This window comes from Hyaena hyaena, unplaced genomic scaffold (assembly GCF_003009895.1).
Source record: "Hyaena hyaena isolate Hyena2069 unplaced genomic scaffold, ASM300989v1 scaffold_3, whole genome shotgun sequence".
NCBI classification, from domain to species: domain Eukaryota; kingdom Metazoa; phylum Chordata; class Mammalia; order Carnivora; family Hyaenidae; genus Hyaena; species Hyaena hyaena.
Genome location: NW_024080635.1, coordinates 4,439,910 through 4,444,508, shown reverse-complemented (window position 1 = coordinate 4,444,508; position 4,599 = coordinate 4,439,910).

Below are 4,599 nucleotides of genomic sequence, written 5' to 3'. Positions count from 1 at the left end.
GAAAAATGTTGCTATGGCTTATGTCAGATTACTACTACCTGTGCTCTCTTCAAGGATTTTTATGGTTTCAGGCCTCACATTCAGGCCTCTTTCATCCATTTTGAGTTTATATTTGTGTATAGCATAGGAAAGTGGTCTAGTTTCAGAATTTTACCTGATTGTTGTTTTCCCAATACTATTTGCTGAAAAGACTTTTTCCTATTGTATACTCAGTTATGTCTCCTTTGTAGAAGAGTAACTGACCATAAACTGACCATAAAATTGTGGGTTTGTTTCTGGGCTTTCCATTCTATTTGATTGAGCAATGTGTCTATTTTTTGGTATAACTGTAAATGGATTGTTTTCTTAATTTTACTTTCTGCTGCTTCATTATTAGAGTATAGAAATCCCATAGATTTCTGTACATCAATTTTGTATCCTGTGGCTTTACTGAATTCACTTATCGGCTCTTGTCGCTCTTTGGTGGAGTCTTTAGGGTTTTCTCTATATTGTATCAGGACTTTTGTAAATATTTTACTCCTTCCTTACCAATTTGGATGCCTTTTATTTCTTTTTAAAGTAATTTTTTAATGTTTATTTTGGGGGGGGGAGCGAGAGGGAAAGCAAGAGTGCACGGTGGAGAGGCAGAGAGGGAGACACAGAATACAAAGCAGGCTCCAGGCTCTGAGCTGTCAGCACAGAGCCCGTGCGGGGCTCAGACCATAAACAGATCACGACCTGAGCCAAAGTCAGACACTCAACCGAGCCACCCAAGCACTCCACCTTTTATTTCTTTATGTTGTCTAATTGCTGTGGCTAGGACTTCCAATACTGTGTTGGAGAGTGGACATTGTTCTCTTGTTCCCGACTTTAGAGGAAAAGCTGTTTTTCCTCAATGAGTATGATGTTGGCTCTGGGTTTTTTATATATATAAGGCCTTTTACGTTATGTTCCCTCTACAACTACTGTGTTGTTTTTTTTTTTTAAATATGGATGCTGTACTTTATAAATGCTTTCTCTGCATTTGTAGAAATCATCATATGGTTTTTATCCTTTTGACAAGCAAGCACGATTAATTTGCAAATATCAAACCACTTGCATCCTGGGAATAAAGAATACATCCCACTGGTTGGTGGTATAGAATTCTTAATATTGTTGGATTTAGTTTGCTAGTATTTTGTGGAGGGTTTTTGCATCAATATTCATGAGACATTGGCCTGTAGTTCCTTTTTGTGGTGTCTTTATCTGGTTTTGGTACCAGAGTGATACTGGTCTTATAAAATCAATTTGTGGAAGTTTTCCTTCCTCTTCTATTTTTTTGCAATAGCTTGAGAAAAATAGGTATTAACTCTTCTTTAAATGTTTGGTAGGATTCACGTGGGATGAAGGAATTGATATAATCTATAATCTACCACATTCGTTGCTATTTTCTATTTTTCACTTTTGGGTTACATTTTTGTCTTCCACTCTTTTCTGAGGTGGCGGAGGGACAAGAGATTAAGTATGGAAAAAGGGTATGTGGATTTTGAGCATCCAAAGAGGTAGAGGAGCTTTGTATTTCTTTGGCGGCTTCCTACCTTGGGGAAATTTCCTACTGAGTGCATTTCTGCGGGCATCCATGCACATTTCCCACTGCAGAAGCTACTATGAGCCATCCTTCTCCACTCCTTGGCATCTAGAATGTGGGAGGATGACCTGGGCTTGGACAAATGGGACCCCCAGGCAGGCCTGGATCACATGATGGGACAGTTAAAACTGATTCCCAGCAGTGGGCCAGTGGGACTGCCCTGCAGCAACTTAGAAGCTGTTCTAGGAAAGCAGATGGACTGTAAGAATCCTGCATGACTTGAACCTGAATTCAAATCCTAGCATTGTAACTTCAAATCTTCCTATAATTATCAGAAGTAATAACATTTTACAAGGACGGAGAACCCGAGAAATCTAAAAATTAATCCTCGCTTTGTCACTAGCTGTACATCGGGCAAATCACCGCACCTTTCTTGAGTTTTTGTTTAAGATGGGACTATGTACTAATGTATGTAAAAGTGCCTAACTCCTAGTAGATGCGGGTATATGAATCAAATTCCGGGCCTTCCTCTTTCGGCTTCCTAAGGTCTTTCTCCCCTTGGGCCATGGTAGATGAGGTCAGGGAGAAAGGGCAAGCACCGCACTTTACCCTCAAACATTGCTGTCACGGCTTATTAACCTTTTCTAAGGGGTGGCAACAGTGCTTTGCGGTGCTGGGCCCCTGAACTCCGGCCCAGGCTCTGGCCCACAGAAGGAACTCAGTGCTGATCCCATCCTGAGGCGAGCCCCGGGATCCCAGTCTATAAACATGTCCTAGAAGAGGGGCCTTCTCAGTCTTTCCACACCGTTCCCAGTGCCTGGCATACAGAAGGCACACACTCCACCGTTACCCAAACACTGCTGGGCACAGGCCAGCGAGCTGCAGTCTCCTCACCTGCACCTGACCGTGCTGACCCTGGGGTGGGGGCGGTGTGAGGACAAGCGACACAGGTTGGTGAAAGCACTCCTCCCTGCCGCGTGCCTGGAACCCAAGAGAGTTTCCATCTTTCTCTTGATTTTTAACCTAAACGAATTTAAAATTGTTGGGGGAAAAATGAATGCCAATCCCTTCTATGTGCAAACGCAATTTCCATCCTTTACACTTTACATGTGCTAATAAATTCACTTGGTTAGAACTAATGTGCTCGCAGCATTTGAGGGAGTGCTTCCCGATGCTAATGTGGTTAAATGACGGAGTGAAATTATACAAACATGACCAAACTATGTTTAGAATATGGATGAACAGGAAAAAGCTTGGAAGGGAATTTGGAAAGAACTGCTGTTAGGGATAGTAAAATTAAGTTGAATTTTGAAATACTGGGCTTTAAAAAATTTTAACTTGTGAAAGAAAAAAAAAGCCCAAAGAAACGTCCCCGTCTTTATAGAAATTAGGGAATTTTGGATTCTTGTCACCTACTGGAGACCAACGTGAGATCCGAGGCAGTGGGAATTCTGGTTGGGACAGTCATCTTGTCACGACGACACAGGAGTGGAGGGAAAGCTCTAGGGGGTTTGAGTGAGGTGCCAGTCCCTGAAATTCCGTGTTTCCCAAACTGAACTCGCTCAACCTTATCTTCCATTTCTCAGGCTTTGTGACCACCTGACAGCTCCTTTCCCCAGGTCACCTACTGGGCCCTCTTCTGTCCCTTTCTGTCACTGCCCCACATCACCTGCAATTACAGGTGACCCTTAATGCAGGTATTAGGGGCGCCATCCCCCCCTTACAGTAAAAAGTCTGCCTATAACTCGACCCTCCCCAAACTAATAGTCTGTTGACTGGAAATCCGCGAACACATATTTTGTGTATTATATACTGAATTCACACAAGTTAGAGAAAATGTTAAGAAAATCGTAAGAGAAACTCTTTTCAAAACCCAGGCATGCGTGGAGCTGCACAGTTCAAACCCACGTCACTCAAGGGCCAACCGCATCGCACCGCCTGGAGAGCTGGTGCCGCGCGCTCGGGCTCCCGCACTGGTCAGGCCGACCGTGCAGCGCCCAGCTCTCCACCCCTCACCCCCGTTTCAGTACTTCCCATGTTCCAATGTTTACAGGACAAAGGCCAAATTCCTCCTCCTGGTATTGAAAGCACCGGGACTCGCTCCATCTGCCAAACCTGCTTCTGAGTCCCCATCATCACACCCCACGTTCCCTGGGCACCTTGCCCTGTGCTTTCCCAACTCCGTGGCTTTGTGTACAGATTTTTTTTTTTTTAAACAGGAATGCCTTTCACCCCCACACCTCTAGACGTTCAGCCCAAGTGCTATCTCCTCAAGAGCTCTCTGAACCGAGATGAAGTTACAACTCCGTCCTGACTGCCCACTTTATCCTAGTGGTGTCTATCATTTGCAACCAGACCACAAACCCCAGTGGGGGGCAAGAGGCACCTGACCCGTCTTCCCATCCGAGGTGTGGTCTACAGAGGTGGGGACAGGGCAGCACTCTACGTCTAGAACAGCTCCGAGCACATCCCGAGGCAGCTCTCCCCTCCGGGCGCCACAGCGCTAACGAAGGCCTTCTGGCTTCCTCCTCGCTCGGATGCCTCGGCGGTCCTTTCCTTTAGGGGTGGAGACCAGACTGGAAACACCGCTCCTCTGGTCCTTTCTTCAGAGCCAGGCCAGACAAGTTAACGCAGAGAGCGAGGGGGAACAGAGGTAATCCAGTACCGTTTTCTCTTCCTGGCCTTTGGTCGGTCCACACCCCAAGGCGAGGAGGTGGGCCGCGTCACACGCACGGCGGGAAGCGCAGGGAACGATCCAGAGGAGCGCGCGCTCTGCTGGTGAAGAAGCCATCTGGGGACGCTCTGAGTTCCCTGACCGCTCCGTCTCTCATCAGCCTGGCCATAAATAAGCTGCCTGAGGAAGGACTGTAAATTGCTAGGTATTCTGCTGGGTGAGAAGAATCCTTTTAGGAGTAAAGGGTGGCTCCCTACCCACCCATGGGTGACCTCCAGGAACAAAACAGCCAGGACACGCTGGACTTTTTATGCTGAGAAGAGAAGTTAGCAGGGTAACTCAGGAAATGCAACTCGGATTCAAACACCATGAAATTTTG